This window comes from Microchirus variegatus (genome assembly GCF_963457635.1).
Source record: "Microchirus variegatus genome assembly, chromosome: 3".
Classification (NCBI taxonomy): Eukaryota; Metazoa; Chordata; class Actinopteri; order Pleuronectiformes; family Soleidae; genus Microchirus; species Microchirus variegatus.
In genome coordinates, this window is record NC_139804.1 from 36,454,438 (window position 1) to 36,475,021 (window position 20,584).

Genomic DNA, 20,584 nt, shown 5'->3' on the forward strand with positions numbered 1-20,584 from the left:
GAGGTTAAAAAAAAGAAGAGGGTGCTGTCACATGATCATGCCTGTGAGGGCGGACTCAAGTCAACAGACACAACACTGTCAGTGCGTGAAAACGTTTCATTCCCCCCCAAAAAATGTCAACTTCTAAGGAAGTAAGAAAAACAAAGCAGTCCAGTTTAAGCCCAACGACCACACATCTTTCAGTTTCTGTCATTATTTTACTAGGAGATAAAGTAAACGTCATTTTTACGCCTGGTGTGTTCTTAATATAGCAAACAGTCAAATACATACAAATCACTGTCATTTGCTTTATTTTTACAGCTCGTATCTAACAAGGGTAATTGTTTAAAAATTGATTTTGTATCTGGATCACAACAAAAATCAAATAATTTCTGCCCAGGGCCATAACCTATCCCAGAAAATGTTATCCAAAACACTACACTATTTCTAACAATTATACTGTATGTGACAGTCCCACATTAACCTGAATTTGACAGCTGGCCACTGGTTAGTGTCCTGGTTAGTGTACTGGTTAGTGTACTGGTTAGTGCTGCTTTACCGTTCTACAGAGGGGTCGATTAAGAGGTTGTGAAGAGGAGAGAGAGCAAGAGGAGTGACCTGGTTCTGCTGCAGAAGTGAGACACAAGTGGGCTGATCTCATTTACATGCTTATCACTGCTGCACAGGTATATTACCTGTCAGAAAGAGCACTGCACGTGTGTGTGTGTGTGTGTGTGTGTGTGTGTGTGTGTGTGTGTGTGTGTGTGTGTGTGTGTGTGTGTGTGTGTGTGTGTGTGTGTGTGTGTGTGTGGTTATGGTGGGGGGGGGGGGGGGGGGGTTAAGAGCTGTATGTGTATACCTTATCTAGTGGCGTCATGTCGTCTCTCTATTGCATGGCTGCACTCGGGTTACAGTGTGTGCAATCCTCCAACACACACACACACACACACACACACAGGTTTGTGCAGCTATTCTTCTAAGGACCCAGCACTGACTCCCATTCGTTTGGACCGCCTACACAAAGCACCATCCCTTAACCAGTTAGTTAATACCTAACGATAACTTTAACTTAACCACAATTCAAATCTTAGCCCTTAACTCAACCAGTTCCTCAGATATGAAGTTCTGAATCATTAGGACCAGGTTTCGGTCTACTGGTCCCGACAAGGCCAGTGTTTTACGCCTGTAAAGAGCCTACACACACACACATATTGCAGGACTGAAAACAATGAGGATAATGCAGCGTGGAACCAAATCTCAGGTCGACAGGTGACTTCATCACAGATGGCATCAGCTATGAACTGGCAGCAGGAAGCGTTTTCTTCGGTGCTCGGTGAGTTTAATACCTGAGAGTCTCTTGTGTCTCTGAGCACTTCAGGCTGCACATGTTCTTCTGTTGCAGGAATCAACACCTGAATCAAAGTCAGGACGGCTTCTGTGTCAGGAAAAAAAGTGCTGATTAAGGGTTTTGAATTGGTGCGAATCACCGTTAATTTTAAATAATACAAAGCTTCAGTCGCCAACGTCGGCCTTTTCCTTCTCTGTGACACTGTTGACTCCCATTATTATTCATTGTCTGCTCTCGACAAACTAACGCTGACCACATAACGCAAAGTCTGTTCGTTTGTCTGTTCGTCTCAAACCTGGCAAAGAGGGTGTTCGCCTGGGCATGTACCGCAGAGAAGACCGGCCCCCCACCACCACCACCACCTCTTCACCACCAACATCCACTGCCTCCGTCTGCCAAAACAAGGGGGTGTGTGCACAAATCTGCTGCTAGAGGAGGAGGAGGAGCATGGGTGGGGGGTCTTCATGCAAGCTGCCATTTCCAGCCTCCGACCCCGCAGCTTGGCTGCACCGCCCCTGTCTCATGCCCTGCAGCTAAAGAGTGTGCCCAGAAGACAAAGATCTGAGGGTCAGGGGTCGCGAGCGGGGGGAGTCTGAAGTCATTCTGCATGCTAATGTTATGCAGGGTTTTCAGGGTGTGAAAGCACAAACAGTTACGCTGCAGATGGGATTTAGAGCTTTACTGCGGGTTTCTCTGCAGTAAAATCTGCAGTAATCCTGACGTGAATATTTGTTTCAGTAAAACTTGCAAACTATTCATTATGAGGACAAGTGGCCGTAGTAATTATGTCACAGTAGTCTGTCACAGTCCAGATGTGTTAAATGGCTTCCTGAACACTGGGATTAAATGATTGGTCATTAACAGATTAAACTGTTGACAAAAACATTCACTAATCCAGGATTACATTTTCCAATGCATAGGAATTTGGTACCAAAATGTCATCAAAATGGAATCCATTGACTAATCAAAGGAGAGTTGCATCACCGCAGAAAACCTAATATACACAGATCTGCCTACAGGGCGTTTGTATGTAAATGATCTACATCATTTAATTAATCCATTTAGGGCCAATTATATTCAAACAAACAAACTCAAGGTCAGGTAGAGCTTCATCTTACCTGAAAATGAGAAAATAACGGTCTTGCAGCAGGTGTCCCTATAGCAGCAGTCTCCTCATTAAAACAGATTTAGATTCTTCTTATTCTCATAAATAATGCAAGATAATCTGCAGGATAACACAACCACGTAGCACCAGAACATCTGTGCAGCTGCAACAATAGACCAAATTAAAAATGATTGTGTATTACTGTTGTTGTGTTTTATATGTATATGGCTATGGTTTCCTTTAAATATTGTGCATATTGTGCCGTCATCGTGTCTTTAGAGTCACAATGCACTCTGCAAATCACTTATTTAGTCATCATTCATTACTAATTTAAAACTCTCACAACTTCACACTGACTATAGACTTTGAGGCTTCACTGCAATGTGTGTTTTTTTTTAACGTTCCTTCATTAAAATGCAAAATTAAATCACAACTGTTAGCTGCGATAACACACAGTAATGGTGTCGACACTCTCGCTACTTGTTACATTTACAATGAATGTTTTGTAAACACATGACTCGACTGACTCATTGTGTTCATTCACAGCTGTGCGGGTGTGTGTGTGTGTGTTCTTGTACTTGCGGCATACTGAGGACCAGTGAGGGTTTTTAACCAAAAAAGTGAGGTCATTTTTACGGAGTGAGGACATTTTGGCCGGTCCTCACTTTGTTTTCATTTAAATAATTTCCTTAGGTTGCTTTAACATGCTATACTCAATTTGTCAAAAAAAATTTTTTTCAAATTTTGGACGACATAGTATAGTATGAAGTTTTTGTCAAATTTTGGACCAACAATTTTTGGTCAAATTTTTTTTTTCAAACTTTGGACGACAGTATAGTATGACGTTTTTGTCAAATTTTGGACCAAAAATTTTTGGTCAAATTTTTTTTTTAATTTTGGACGACATAGTATAGTTTAAAGTTTTTGTCAAATTTTGGACCAAAAATTTTGGGTCCAATTTTTTTTTTAATTTTGGACGACATAGTATAGTTTAAAGTTTTTGTCAAATTTTGGACCAACAATTTTTGGTCCAATTTTTTTTTCAAATTTTGGACGACTTAATATAGTATGAAGTTTTTGTCAAATTTTGGACCAACAATTTTTGGTCCAATTTTTTTTCAAATTTTGGACGACTTAGTATAGTATGAAGTTTTTGTCAAATTTTGGACCAACAATTTTTGGTCAAATTTTTTTTTCAAATTTTGGACGACTTAGTATAGTATGAAGTTTTTGTCAAATTTTGTACCAAAAATTTTTGGTCAATTTTTTTTTTAAATTTTGGTCGACAGTATAGTTTAACGTTTTTGTCAAATTTTGGATCAACAATTTTTGGTCAAATTTTTTTTTAAAATTTTGGACGACAGTATAGTATTACGTTTTTGTCTAATTTTGGACCAAAAATTTTTGGTCAAATTTTTTTTTAAATTTTGGACGACAGTATGAAGTTTTTGTCAAATTTTGGACCAACAATTTTTGGTCAAATTTTTTTTTCAAATTTTGGACGACAGTATAGTATTACGTTTTTGTCTAATTTTGGACCAAAAAATTTTTTGGTCAAATTTTTTTTACAATTTTGGACGACAGTATGAAGTTTTTGTCAAATTTTGGACCAACAATTTTTGGTCAAATTTTTTTTTCAAATTTTGGACGACTTAGTATAGTATGAAGTTTTTGTCAAATTTTGTACCAAAAATTTTTGGTCAATTTTTTTTTTAAATTTTGGTCGACAGTATAGTTTAACGTTTTTGTCAAATTTTGGATCAACAATTTTTGGTCAAATTTTTTTTTTAAATTTTGGACGACAGTATAGTATTACGTTTTTGTCTAATTTTGGACCAAAAATTTTTGGTCAAATTTTTTTTTTAATTTTGGACGACAGTATGAAGATTTGTCAAATTTTGGACCAACAATTTTTGGTCAAATTTTTTTTTCAAATTTTGGACGACAGTATAGTATTACGTTTTTGTCTAATTTTGGACCAAAAAATTTTTTGGTCAAATTTTTTTTACAATTTTGGACGACAGTATGAAGTTTTTGTCAAATTTTGGACCAACAATTTTTGGTAAAATTATGTTTTCAAATTTTGGTCGACATAGTAAAGCATGACGTTTTTGTCAAATTTTGGACCAAAAATTACAAAAAAAACAAAAAAAACATTGAAAAAAGGGTGTTCCAGCCCTTTTTGCTCTGGTGCTCCACCTGCAGACATTTTATGGTACTGTAACCAATAGTTCTTTGTAGATGTCATTCATGAAGTAGATATTTGTAATTGTGTTGATTTATAAAGTGGAAATGCTGGTCCTCCTCACTTTGTCAGCAACCCAGTCCTCAGTATGCAGCAAGTACAAGAATGTGTGTGTGTGTGTGTGTGTGTGTGTGTGTCATACTGAAAGGGAAATTGATAGGAAGAAGTGGTGCAGGAAATGAGACAGTTAAATATGTAGACATCGATTGAGCAAGAAAATAAGTTAATGCTTGATATTTGTGAGTACAAAAATAAAAATAAACCACAGAACTTTGTAGATCTATTTGAGTCCTTGTGTTAAAAAAACAAAAAAGTGACCCACTTTGAAATAAATAAAACAGTGTTCAGATTGTATGAGAAAAAGGTGCATGTGTGTATGCAAAGATTGACAGGAAAGGACAAATATGCACTTCCTTCTTGGACACATGACTTCATTGAAGTGTTGGGGAAATAGTTTGTCAGATTTTTTTTTTTTTAAATATCTCTAAATAAGAAGTGTCCAAAATGAAATAAAACAAAAAACAAAGCTACAGGGAGCCACATGCCTAAGAGGAGGAGGGTGAAAGGAGTCAAGGTGGAGAAAGGGAAACATCATCCTGTCAGGGAGCATGTCAGCACATGTTGTTGTGCAGTAAGAGGAAGTCATGCTCACCAAACAACACCGTGATTCTGCCTTCAAAATAAAAGCTTTTCCCGGAAGTCGCAGCGTACAGGAGGTGTATGGAGTCGAACGCGTCCTTTCCCTTAAGTGGTTTTTATTTCGCAAAGGATCCAACCGGATGTTGAATCGACTTCCTCCAACTTGACGTTAACGTCACGTAAAAGCAGAGAGCCCGCGCTCGGACCTGAAAAACCCAAACAAACACACACACAGAGAGAGAGAGAGAGAGAGAGAGAGACAGAGAGATCAACACAGTCATCGAGCAGACTTCTTCATCTTTGTAATCGAGACAATCCTGAAATGGAGTGACGTGTTTACCGCACACGATCCACGGAGTGGACTTCCAACGTCTTTTGCGATCGTTCACCTGTCGCCTCACCCGCTTGTTCGACTGATGTCCAGCTGTTACCGGCGGTGTCTGACCTGCACACACCATCATCATCATCACCATCATCATCATCATCATCATCATCATCACCACGGATCAACACATTCATCAAGTAAGTGTGAGAATGAAACGATGGAAAAACAAATCAAAACAAAATGCGGAAAACTGCGGAATCTGGCAACAGCTGTCACAAGAACTGCTATTTTCCCCTCCTCATTTAACGTTAACTGACTGGATTAAGCGGATTTACAAATAAAAATAATCCACTTTTCTTTATGAATGGTCATTAAGCTGCGCCGTTTTCCGCTGACAGGTGCTGACATGTCAGCGAAAAACAGCGCAGTCATCCGCGGAAACTGCACATAAATACGTATAATATATATGTAAGAAAATATAAATAAATGTTGTCTACATGTCAGACCGTGTGTGTCTGTTATAAACGTCGTCTTCGGTTTGATTTTAAGTGTTTCTGTTTGATTATTAGTCAGCGTTTTTTATCCACTGTCTCGTGTCGCGTGGATTTTATGTAAATCTTTGATTTCGCGTGCGAAATTAACAGTAAACACAGTTAAATCGTGGGTTTAATTCCACGACGAATGTGATGGTTTCGTTTGCGCTTCACTTTTACGTTTTACTGCCGTACACGAGGCTCGCGTGACTCGCCGAGACGCACGCGACCTCGCGTTCAGTGTGTGTGTGAGTGTGTGTGTGTGCGCGCGCGCTAGTCTCTCGTGCTCGGGCGGCAAGGATTTGTTTACAAACACCAGTCTCGTGCTCCTGATACGTGCCCAGCGCTGCCCCCTACCGGCCGACAAGTGAATGTGGGTTGGTGGGTCAAAGTGAACAGAAAACACAATGGTGTTAAAACGAGACAGGCAGTGTTATATAATAATTATAATAATAAAATACTTCTCACGTGCACGTTTTGCTCAATATTCTGGTAACTTTAATTCTTTTTTTCTTATTTTATTTGAAGTTTTTAGTCTATGAAAAAAGATCAAGTTAATCTGAAAGTAATGGCTTCACATTTCTTTTTTTATTGCGAGGAGCAATGATGAAAATGACTCGTAGAACTATTATTTCCGGCGTCACTGTCTAATAAACAGTTATGCCCTTGTATTAAGGTGACTACTGATATGGCTCGTGCAGAGACCATCGAGAGCGCCGGCGAAACAGGAGGAGGAGGAGGAGGAGGAAATGGCCCACTTCCACGCCACATCTGCCACGTGGAGCTCCCACGTTCCCTCCACACCTGGCCCGGCCTACTCACCACCACCACCACCACCACCTCCTCCACTGGTTCTGGGGCAATACATCTCCACCACCAGCACCATCCTCTACATCCTTTGCAGCCTCTCCATCTGTTGTACGCTGCGCTTCCTGATGAACCGCAGACTCGCCGGCGGTTTCCTGCGCCGTTGCCGTCACCGGCGTCTCCTCCGGTGCTGCTGTGCGACCAGAGCGAGGACGGGGACGGAAGAGCGGTGCGATCCGGTGCCTTCTCGGGAGAACAATCAGGTAAGATAACGGACTTCACTCATAACCAGCGAGATACATGCACTGGTTCTCATTTTGTTTTTTTATCGACTGGGGAAGTAGACGACGCAATACCGTTATTTCTGAGATCTGTATTAGAGCACATTTTCCTGCAGAAGAAGTGTTGATTTATGGCCACTGCTGCAGGAACAAGCTGCACACACACTTTCAATCGTAGGTCAACAGCTGATGCAGTTTCTGATGTGAATGAATGAATGAATGAATGTTAAATGTGACTCACACCAGCGTGTGTCAGTCACTTTTGTGTGCTGTAGCTGAAACTGTCACCATGGCAGGAGGAGACATATCGTGCAGTGTTGATGGAGGCATAGCAGAGAGTGGGGGGGGGGGGTGGGGGGGTACAGCATGATTGGATGTTTTACAGCTGTCATGGGGATTTTTACACATGTGACTCCCTTATTATACGTCGCATGCCACTGTGTCAGTGAGTCATGCAGCTGCAGGACTCACAGACAGTGAAACTGATCGGTCTTGTTTTGTTCGGCAGACAGTGAATGTTTGTCTGTGCCGACTTCATGAGGTGTCGGGAGGGGGAAGTTGACAATTAATGGATATGGCCAAGACGTTTATTTTTGCACAGCGTGAGATTCCCCTTCTGCCCGCAGAGGGTGAATCGAGTTTCAGTCTGTGTCAACTGTGTCAACTGTGTTAAGAGTTCAGATAAACAAGTGACCTTTGAATCGAGAGAATCATTTCTGTGGGATAGATTTAAGCAAAGTTGAAACATGCCTATTTTTCCTAGAAGTCTTAGAACGTAAAATTCCAGTGGCAGCAGTTACAGGAAAGGCAGGTTTACATTTGGCACCGAGCCACTGTTTTTCTGACACATTTGTAAACAGATAAGTTACCCCACTCCTCCTCCTCTCCACCTCCTCCTCCTCCTCCTCCTCCTCCTCTCAGCTGTAGGTCAGCTGTGCATCTCAGGCATGTTCAGACTTGTTCTCTGTCATCTGGCTGCACAAGGAAACAGTGAGCAGCATTTCCTCCGACTGTGAGCAGCTCAACGAGGCGGCACAGAGTCATGTCCAGCCAAACTTTGTTTATATTACCCAGTGTTTGATGAACATTTCCCTCACAGAGGGGGTTTTAGTGATCTTTAATCAGGATTAAAGCAAGGAAAGGTGCCTTAATAGTGCTCTCTCCACCAGCAAGTAAGACAGACATGCAATAGATGTGTGTGTGCACACAGAGTTGAACAAGTACAGACAACTAGGATGAAGAAATACTGAGTACTGGCAATAAAGGTTATTGGAAAACATTATCTGCGAGGATGATCAGTAATTGCCAGGTGACGCCAACAGGTAGGACCTGAATCATATTATCTCTGCCATGAAGACGTGACCTAATGACTCAATCATTTATCAGGTTGTTTTTCCCAGTTTTTCCAGACTTATCAATGACTGAGGGAGTCAGCTTGTTATCCAACAAGTTCATTATTCTTTTCCTGTTAATTAAATCAGTTATTCATCATAAAAATCAGCGTTAAGTGACAGTCGATTGGCTTTTTGATTGATCAGTTTCTTAGCGGTGTTGTTGATATGTGAGGACCACAATCCCTCGTCTGGTCTCTGCTGAATCCCATGTTTTAAGTGGTCGGGGGGGGGGGGGGTTTCTCTCTGTCCACATGTCTGTCTGTCAACACAGACAGGTTCCTCCCCTGCCCCGCCCCCCCCCCCCCCCCCGTCCTCCAGTCCACCCAATCACAGCCTGGCCCCTGCCCCCTCGGCCAATCACTCGGAGACATATCCAGGAGCGCTGCCTTTAGAGTTACCTTGGCAACAGGCCAGGGCTTTCCCATTTGTTTTTTTTTTCTCTCTACCGCTCTCTCTTTCTGTCTCTCTGCCTCTTGGTCTTGACACCTGTATACTTAAATGATCAGTTGTAATCCCAGCAAAGCATGTACCGTAGTTGCCAGGATTGCCTGTTTCTGTGGCAACTAGGGTTGTTGTTGTTGTTGTTGTTGTTGCCATAGGGGATCATCTTCATGCTGAAGTTGGGGGTCTTTATAAAGGAAATTCTGCAAAGAAACGCAATCAAAGTGGGGACTGAGGGGGTTGTTCGTAGAAAGATTAGAACGGGGGATTCCTCATTTAAAATCAAGAACACATTAAACCTAACCCAAGCTGAATTTTAATTCATCACCCCCTGTGTGAATGGAATGGAATGAAATTTAATATTTATACTATAGGTTTCTTGTGAGAACAGAACTGGTTGGGGAGAAAAAAAATTTAATCATACTTTATCATATAATATATGATGTTAAAGTACATTAGAGTGGATAATGATCTGTAGTTTAGCCCTGTTTGCCACATGAAATTAGCCAAACAGAAGATAAACAGTAGAAGACTAGATCGAATACGCTCACACACTTGCACGTACAAAATCTGTAAAAATAGAACAAACTTCAACACATGCGCGCACGCACTCGTGCACGCACCCACCCACACACACACACACACACACACACACAGTGCACATTTCCATACCAGACCTAATAAGCAGATTAAGAGATTTGGAGATTACTTCCAAATAAGAGGAACATAAGTAATCGTCACCCCATCAAAAATGTGTGTTTTTAACATCAAAGATGATGAAGTACATTAAATAGGAGGTGTTTTGAGGTGTTTTTTATTAAAAAATATATGTTTTTCTGGACCATCAGAGCATAAACATTTAATCCAAATAGTTATTCAATATTATGTCACATTAAATCCCTGAAAACCCATGCTACTGAGGATTCACATTTATATATACAAGTCTTTATATGAATGTTTCTTCATGCAGAGTCAGTATATGAGGAAGAAAATGATCGAAATTTATTTTTCCTTTTTTCTTTTTCGCTGCAGACGTAGAGCAGCAGCACCAGGAGGCCTCCAGCCAGCCTCTGCCTGACCTGCTGCCCCAGAATGAGCACTCATCTTGGGCCCCCTCCGCACACCACAGAGCTCCCAGGAGAGAGACGGTGCAGGAGCTGGACGTCAGGAGAGTCGCCGTCCAGCTGAGGACCATCGGAGATCAATTCAACGCCACAGTCCTCCACAGACCGGTAAGAGGACGAGCGGCGAGATTAAGAGCGCCACTTAGAGGACGTGCAGTTATTAAGCTCATTAGTCTGAAGTGTGGCTTTTTTACTCAGACGTTAAAAAAACCGCAGAGAACCTTTCTTATCATTTGACTGATCAGCTGTAGAGGTGTGTGTACATGCTCTACTGTATTCTGAACATAGCTCGATCACATGCCGTGTCATGTGACACACACACACAAACACGAACACACACACCACCTTATCTGACCCGTGTGTACTTGCACGGATGAGCATGTGTTTGTTGTCATGCACGGTTGTAATCACGCGTGTGACACAGTTGCGAGTGCAGATCGATACGTTCGTGTGTGAGAGAGTGAATCAATGCCGTGTGTTATTCCCTTCTTCCCTTCTTTCCTCCCTTCATTCATTCCTTCCTCCCAGTTTTTATTTTCATAACATTTTTCCTCTTTCCTCGTCAAATTATAGCCCCTTCTGTCCACTGACAGGTGTTTTCTTTTGACTGTAATGCACTCGCCTCCTTTCTTCCCTCTGAGCTCCTGATCGCGTGAGGAGTTGGCAGCACCGCTACCCCCTCACCGCCTCGTACACACACACACACACACACACACACACACACACACACACACACACACACACACACACACACACACACACACACACACACACACACACACACACACACACCTCCCCACTAAGCTTGCTGCCTTAGGCACATAAACAAAGATGACATCACCTGCTCTTGCACACTTTATGAGGGTGTAACAGCCCTTTTGTAGAGTGTAGCAGGTTACTTTTGTTGCTGCTTTCACTGTCTTCTGTCCTGTGTATGTGTGTGTGGGGGGGTGCGTGCGTGCATGTACGTGCATGAGAAAATTAGACAGATTCTCAAGGGGAAATTTAGTACATGTGTTATTTACAACCCAGTTCAGCAAAAAGCACAGCCAGACACTTATTCTGCACAAGCAGTTTGGAACAAAAGAAATGAGGGAGGAAAGGAAGGAGGGAGGGAGGGAGGAAATGAGAGAAGGAGGGATGGAGATTGTACAAAAAGGAAATAGGGAACAATAAGGACGCGAAGGTCAGTTTAACATCAAAAAAGTGCTGTCCCGATTCTCAGAAAAATTAAGTTAAGGGGCCAGTTTAAGGGTTGTATCGCCCTCAATATTGAGATTTTTCCGAGACCACCCTTGGGAGCAAGGGCTACCCAGAATGCACTGCGTGTTTTGACATAACAAAGATGGTGCTGAAAGCAGCGAAACGAGTACGCTACAAATTAATGAATTTTGAAAAGTGATGAAAACCATTGAATTATCTTAGTTTAGGCCCATATTATGGATTACTGACGTCATTGTTGCGTAACATTTATTTTTATTTTACGATCTTTTGTCAATAGTCGGCCGGTGCGGACACGCGATCGTTTGCTATGGTTTACTTTTCAATAAGTCGTGGTGTGTGGTAACTGTCAGCTGAATATTTGTATGAGTATCATCTTATAACTAAGTGACAACCTAATAACTTGACTGACAAACGGATCGTAATAAATAATCCTGACGTAAACGTGTTCTTCTTCTTCTTCTTTTTTGGAGTTGACAGACTGGACGCAGCTTACCCGTTATTCTGCCCCCTACAGTCTGAAGACGTATCTGCATTTAAGTGGTGTCCCATTTCTAAGTGACAAAATAACCCTCAACACTTGGTTTTTGAGGGCCAGTTAAGATTAAGGGTTGAGTTTTGAGGGTTAAGATAGGAATTGGAATTGGCCCTACTTCTCTTCACTTCTCATCCCCAATGACATCATTAGTTTTTATCCAGCTATGTTGCCGATCAGGTTCTCTGTTTTTATGTTTGAAGTTGAAGCTTCAGCTTGTGTTTTTCCCCCCTCTTCAAGTTTCTAGGTCAATTTGTCGACAAATCAACTAATAATAAACTAATATCACTGTCTTTCTCTCTCTCTCGCAGCACGTTGCCCCCTATTGGCAGGACTGGAGGGACGCCTGCCGAGGACTCCTCAACCTCATCACCCAGACGCTGAGCACTCTGTACAGGCTGACGTAGGCAGCCGTCTCACCTGCTGGACCTGCTTGAGGACTGACACGGCAAGAAATGTGACTTTTGTTGGGACAAATCACTTTGAGAGAATGAGCTAAAAGGCGCTGCTGCTGCTGCTGCTGCTGCTGCTGCTGCTGCTGCTGCTGCTGCAGCCTGTGAGCTGAAACAGGATGCTACCTGTGGATACTGGACCGTGAATGAATGACTGTCTGTCTGTCTGTCTGTCTGTCAGTCTGCTGGTACAGACTGCAGCTGACGGACCAATGACGGTCTCTTTTCTACCTTGTATATTTTGTAAAAAAAAAAAAAATCATTTGCTTTCACTGTCTCGTCAGCATCTCGGGGGTCAGCGCTTTATTTATCGGCTGTGTGAGTGAGTTGGTGAGTGTGCGTGTGTGTGCGAGTGTGTGTGTGTGTGTGTGTGTGTGTGTGCACGCGTAGCAGATCTGGGTCAATAGCAGTTATTATACTGCGAAACCATAGCAAAACATTTTTAGCCACTGTGGTAACCTCAGAGAACTGAATTTATAAATGACCTGGTTCTTTATTAGTCATTTACACTTAATATTAGTCATTTATATTTAACATTACTGTCAGCAACCGTTTGTCTGGAGGATGTGTCAAATTTGCCCAAACGGACAATTTTTTACTCAGTTCTTCCCTTCTGAATATATCATAACCTTCTGAATTCACCCGTGATTTGACCCTCATCTGGTGTGTACTCGTCTCTTTATTTACCTTCCCCCCCCCCCCCCCCCATGTTATAAGCTGTGAAGGTGGATGCTGTTGTTGGATTGCAGGGAAATGTTGGCCTGATATTCCACTGAGGAGATAAAGCGTCTCCCAATCTGAAACTGATTCATTTCATCACACGATGTACGTGCCTTTTCCGCTCAGCACTCTGTTGAAGCCTAATCTAACACCAGGACAATCAACTACACACAGACACACACACACATTTACACTGTACTCCCCCCACACACACACACACACCATTCATTCTGTCAGTGTTGGGAGCTGTCAGGGTTTCACTCAGTGTTTATAGTTGCTTGACTGATGTAAATCTTTAGGTGATTCATCTAAATAAAATGAACTCTTTTTTTTTTTTTTTTGAATGAACTTTAAAATAGTACTTATCTAAGGGAGAGTTTGCTGTGTTTGTTGGGAGAACTTTTTGTATTCCTTAATGGCCATTGGAGACAGTAGCGCGAGTCTGAATCTGAATCCAGTGGATTTGAAATAGTATTCCATGAGTTTAAGAAAAATATATGATTTGAATCTTTTGATTTGTTAAAAAGTATTTGATGATGTTTGTGAAAATGCCCCCCCTTCCGTTGTACGATTATTTTTCTTTGTTTTGGAGAAAATGTTAATTGCTCAAAAGAGCATAATTTATTTTGGAAAGTAGCATATGTGTAGCTTGGGGCGGGGGGGGGCGGGGGGGGGGGTTGTGTATCGTTAAAAAGAGTTTGGTTTTTCTTTTTTTTTTTATATTCATGTATTATTTATTTTTTTCTTACATTCCTGATTACCACTATGAATTAAGCTGTACTTTCGTTGTTAAACTGTTAAAACAGAGATGGGTGTGAAAGCGACACTTTTACACACTGAATGACGACAACAGACCACTTTCATTTCAAATGCTTTATAAAGTGTCTCCAAAAACAACAACAACAACAACAACAAAATTGGCTCAGTCCTTCAAAAAGGTACTAACAGCTGTGAAACTCTGCCTTTATACTCTGTGAAGCACAAAGATTAAAAAAAAAAAAAAAAAATCAGGTATCAGACTGTTGGCAATAAAACTCAAGCTCAAACAGACTGAAGTGAAAACTCATCCAGGTATTTCCTAATTTAAATTTAAATCCAAATCTGTGTAGGTCTGTGTCAATTCAGACAGTAGTATTACTGGTGCTGCATATGCTAATAACAACATATTTATGTACTGTAATGTACCTCGATTGCCCGTTTTTTTTTACCTGTCCAACTTTAAACGCCTCAAACATTCAACAGGGAATTAAAAATGTTTCCATATTCAAGAAACCACTCTGACTCGGCCGTAGCTACAGTATACGTTGTATAAAGTCACACGCGTGAGGCCACAGCTGGGTAGAGCCACGTTTAAATATTGTGTATTCATTCATTTGTAGACCAGTTTGCTCGCTGTGATTTTAGCATCACGCAGTACTGCTAACAGCTGTGATGAAAGAAGTCATTTGATATCACGCCCGTTACGTACTGGACCCATTAAAGCTGCAGGTGACGTTTGCTCCTGTGCTGGTTTGTTTTTCTTTGAGAGCGCAAACTTCCTCATTCACCTCCCTCTCTCTCTCTCTCTCTCTCTCTAGCGCTCCGTGACGGTCACATGCAGTGTGTATTTGCTGTTTTTCAACTTTTTTTTTCTATTGTTGACTTTCTACATGAATTTTGTACTTTTTTTTTCTTTTTTATACAATAATAAAGATAAGGAGAATAAAAGTTTGTTTGGCGTTTCTGTCAAATGCAATGTAATCATAAGGTATATACGGTATACTGTCTTAGGTTTGTTGTTTTAGCAATGCTATAACGACAATAGAGGATCATTATTTCTATTTCACTTTACTGGAACACATCCAGAAAATAAGTATGCAGTTTTATAAAAAAAAAAAAAAAAAAAACATCTCTACAGGTGTCAAGTATTTAGCGTGATCTACCCTTAAGGCCACATTATACTTCTCCGACTGCGTATGCGTTATCCGACTGCGTCACCACGGAGACGCCTCGAGCCTTCATACTTCTGCGTCGTGTTGACGGATGCGCGCTGCAATTTCCCGCCCGATCAGTAGGGGTCGCTGCGCAAGGTTGTTGTGCTTTTGGCTATAGTGAGTAATGGCGTCCGAGGGAGAAAGACTGTTGTTGTTGAAACAGTGGCCGTTTCTCACTTTTCTGTGTCACGGAACGCAGTTTTAAGATAATTTGAGGCAAGAAATTGGCCATTTAGAGTCTAAACATGTGCTGTGTGTGTTAAGATATGACGTATTTATAGTTTGGCAGCGGCGTTATCGGCGGGGATCAGCTCCGCGTCTGTGGACGCTCGGTGCTCACTGTGAGCCTGTCCTGAGGACCAATCGCAGCTCTTGCCGTCTCCGTCTAAAGTGCTCTGCGTAGGTTACGCAGAGTCCTCTGCGTCGACGTAGAGCCTGTCGAAGAGCCTCTGCGTCATCTCCGACTGCACGAAATATTTTTTAAGTGTCCGTCACTCCGTCAAGGGACAACGGAGACGGCAAGAGCTGCGATTGGTCCTCAGGACAGGCCGAGCTAAGCTGCTCTGTGCCGGCTCACCTGAAACCTTTGCACAGTACTGTATATGGTGACTTTATCTCTTTGTTGTGGATTTGTCTGAACATACTTACACCAGAGCATATTTTAACTATTCTGTAGTTGTGTTATGTATTCATGTTATTCATAACGAGGCCAAAACTGCAGGGACCAGGACGTTTGAATCACATTTTACAATAAGTCTCATGTTTTCTCTGCGAAATCTGAAATTTGCAAAGTACTTAAAATTTAAATAGCACAATGTAGTTAAATAAACAACATTTGCCTTTTAAATGAGTACAAAATGCTTGAGAATTTCCTCAGCTGAAAAATAATGATATGATCAAAAATCTACTGAATATTTGCACCACTTTTTCCAACTCTTTAATGTGATGATTTGATGCAAGTTAAAGGATAATAAACTCAATATACGACCACATTCAGAAACCTAGGCAACACAATAACTGATTAATGAATCAAAACAATGAAAAGCACATAAATCAGTGTTGAGAATATGAATTGCTGCCCCACTGATCTATACACGCTCAACAAAGAAAAGATTCCAGGCATCTTTTTTTTTTTTTTTTCTTCCAAAAAGGAATATGAAGGACCTCCCCGTGAACTCAAGCAGACGCAGACACTGAGGACTAGATATCCTCGTTTAAACTCTTCTGCAGGACGAGCCAATCGGAAAACTGAGAGCCACGTCTGCGACGCGATTGGCTGCAACAACGGGCATTGGGTGTTTGCTGCTAAGTGTGCTGAACAGAGAGAGAGTGACCACACAGCGTGGGCACTGGGCTGAGACTGAGACTGGTGGGTGGGGGTTTAACGAGCGAGAGAGAGAGAGAGAGACAGAGAGAGAGAGTGAGAGAGAGAACATGAAAGAAAGAGAGGATGTTAAAGGAAAAAAAGGAAAGGAGGAAAGGAGGACGCGGAGGAAGAGATAAAGTGTGCAGAGACTTGAGTGCGAGTATGATGGATGTGCGTGTTGCCAGATAAGAGTTAAGGTTTAATTAAACAGACAAAATGAGCTTAAAGGGACATTCCTTAATTAATCTCCTTTCCTATAATCCCAGAAAAAGAGCAGTGTTATTCTAGCGCTGCGTGATCACTGTGATCACTGTGGCTGGTTGCATTCACAGCTCTGCACAACACCAATGTTTACTCTGTCTGTCTGAACTGACAATGAACCCGACCCAACTGCACTCTTAGAAATAAGGGTTCTAAAAGGGTCCTTCTACAAGGGCTGATGATCTACCTAGAACCATTTGCTTATGAAAAACCCTTTCCCCGAAGAAAGGGTTTTTCAAGGGTAAGAACCATTTTGATCCAGAGAACCCTTTAAAGGGACAATGTGTAGTATTTATGGGTTTATATAACCCAAAATCCACTTTTTTTATACATATTATGTGCTCCTGCATTGTCTAGTCGCTGTATAATAGTTTTTGTTTCATTTTCGTAGTGTTTCAAAAAGTCATGTAAAATAACATGGTCGCGGGCCGCGGTTGCATAGCCACTGTTAGCAGAGAGACGCCATGTTTCTACAGGAGCCTGTAAGGACAAACGCGAGAGAACAAATCAAGCGTCGCTTTACTTGTAGCAGGAAGTCCCGCCTCCACTCTCTCCGCTTCGTCTGATACGGCCGCGGTAGCTCCGCCCTCTCCCTCGCCTCACGAACCTCATCTGCTGACACGGAGAAAGACGACGAGGACGACATTTGACCAGCTGAGGACACCGTAGCGCTCAGGGAAGGGAGGGGGTGAGCAGAGGAGCAGTTCTTTGTTGTAAATGTCAGTCTCTCCTCTAGATGGCACTATAAACTACTTACTTCACCTTTAAAACCCCTTTCCAGAATAAAGGGTTTTAAAAGGGTTCTTAGTGGAACCCTCCAAAAGTGTTCCAGGTGGAACCTTTATAAATTGGTTCTACCTGGAGCCAAAAAGGGTTGTCCTATGAGGACAAGCCGAAGAACCTTATATGGTTCTACTTAGCCCTTTTATTTCTAAGGGTGTATTTCACAAATTCTCTAAAGGGAAGTTTCACCATTTGACTTCTGGAGTAAAATTTCACCTATAAAAACCAACCAGACACCTTTGTTTTTGTGGCGGTTCTATAAACAAAACTAAAAATCTGACATTGTTATTCTCTATTTTGGGAGCTGCTAAAGAAATAAGAGACACCTAAGACTGAAATTCATATACACTATAACCTTTTCATATAGGTTCCACCTGGAACCCTTTTAAAACCCTTTATTCGGGATCTCTGGATCAAAATGGTTCGAACCATTAGTGTTACCAAGGACCCTTGAAAAACCCTTTCTTCGGGGAGGAAAGGCTTACAGCAGTTGCCTTGTACTCTAGCTGGAAATAAAAAAACAACCTTCATTTTTTTTTTTTTTTTTAATTTACACATCAAGTGACTAAAGCCATTTTTAAGTGTTTCATTTAGATTTCTGGTAAACAGCAGACTAAATCAACACCTGCTCTATTTTCTCACCTAACTGCTGTTGCCAGGAAAACAGTCACCACTCACAAAGGTTAAATGACACCAAAACAAAATACTTTTTTTTTTTCTCCCTCATTTAAAACTCTTGTCTCTGCGGTACAGGTTCCACAAGTTCTACCACTCGCCAACCAACGCGTCACTCCCTCATTTAGGAGGACGCATGAGAAAAGCTGTGATTTGTCAATTTTGAAAATGGTGTTAACTCCAGTTAGCTCCTGATGCTTCACACTCACTGAACCACAGCATGACCATATTTGGTTTTGACGAACGACACGCTCGTCAGTGGGAGGTTATGACCGAACTCAGTCACGCATCATGTGACTGATCTGCTGTTGTTACCCTTTAGATTCAACACTCTTCAAAGTGGTTTAGTGAACTGGAAAATGTTTTACCAGCTGAGTTGAATAGGGTTTTTTGATTGGATAAAACAAAATAAGTTAGTATTGAACATCTCGAAAAACCAAATCAATTATCTTGGGATCGAGTCATAAACTGTCATCTACGCCAAGAATGAGTTTGAACTTGGTTGGGGAACCTATAGAACAGGTAGATAAAGTCAAATTGCTGGACACAATAATAGATAATCAGCTCTCATGGGCAGAACATATTGATGCCATAGTGAAGAAAATGGCTTGTGGTATCTCCATGGTGAGGAAATGTCTTTCTTATGTCCCTGCACACATTGTGGGGAAAGGTCACCTGGATTATTGTGCACCTGTATGGTCATCTGCATCTAAAGCTCAATTAAAGGAATTACAAACTGCCCAGAATAGAGCTGCAAGATTAGTATTACACTGTGGGTATGCATTGTCGAATCTCATGGTTAACAGTAGATAACAGATTGGTTTTCAACACAACAACATTTTTCATAAACACAGTCTTTTCTTCTCAACCCGTTTTGCTACATAACCAAATTTGCAGGTGTGATCGGGTTCATTCACATTTGACTAGGGCAGCTGCTAATGACCAGTTGATGTTACCACGCCCCAAAATCAAATGCTTTAAAGAGAACGGTTATTTATCGTGGCATCAATTATTGGAATAATTGTCCACTGAATATACGTAAAAAATGAATAGCAAAGTATCTTTCAAGTACCATTTGAGAATACACTGTTTAAGGGTGAAGTAAGTAGTTTATAGTGCCATCTAGAGGAGAGGCTGAAATTTACAACAAAGGACTGCTCCTCTGCTCACCCCCTCCCTTCCCAGAGCGCTACGGTATCCTCAGCCGGTCAAATGTCGTCCTCGTCGTCTTTCTCCGTGTCAGCAGATGAGGTTCGTGAGGCGAGGGAGAGGGCGGAGCTACCGCGGCCGTAGCAGACGAAGCGGAGAGAGAGGAGGCGGGACTTCAGCTACAAGTAAAGAGACGCTTGATTTGTTCTCTCGCGTTTGTCCTTACAGGCTACCGTAGAAACATGGCGTCTCGCTGCTAACAGTGGCTATGCAACCGCGGCCCGTGACCATGTTATTTTACATAACTTTTTGAAACGCTACGAAAATGAAACAAAAACTATTATACAGTGACTAGACCAGGGGTCTGCAACCTTTAGAATGAAAAGAGCCATTTTTGTCCCCTTTTCACCCAAATAAAATTAATCTGGAGCCGCAAAACCTAACTGATCCTAAAAATGAGAAAAAAATGGTTTTTTTTACACATATATACTCTATTTAAAGAACCACAGTTTGTCGCAAGTTGATACCCAACCTTTAAAGTATAGAAAAACAACGAATAAAACTATTTTTTATAGTATTTTATTAGCTTTTGGGGGAGGTTTTTCAACTGGATGTGACGGATAAAACATCAAAACATTTCTATTTACGCCTTTATCTTGACAAAAAAAGTGTGAAAAACATGAATACTTTTTTCTTCAACGCTAAAAGGAGCCGCTACAGGGAGGCTGAAGGGCCACATGAGGCTCTAGAGCCGCAGGTTGCAGACCCCTGGACTAGACAATGCAGGAGCACATAATATGTATAAAAAAGTGGATTTTGGGTTATATAAACCCATAAATACTACACATTGTCCCTTTAAGTTTGTGAGTTGGGAATGGACAGACAGAATGTAACAATGAATGTAATGCTCTAAGAACTTATTCTGTACATTTATTGATATGTTTATAATGATGTCTACAACGTTTCACTGCTTTTAAATTAGATTTTGTAAGAACTTATTCTGAAAATGTACTGATGATGCTTATAATGATGTCTGCAATGTTTCACTGCGTTTAGATTTTGTAAGAACTTATTTGTGGACCTCAGGAAGACTAGCTTGTCTAACTTTGGTGACAGCTAATGAGGATCCTTTTAAATAAACAATAAAGTTATTATACTCTGATTCTGTTTCATGGCTTTCAAGCGTTTCTTTCAGAAGTCTCTATAATCCACTATGATGCGTCTGAAC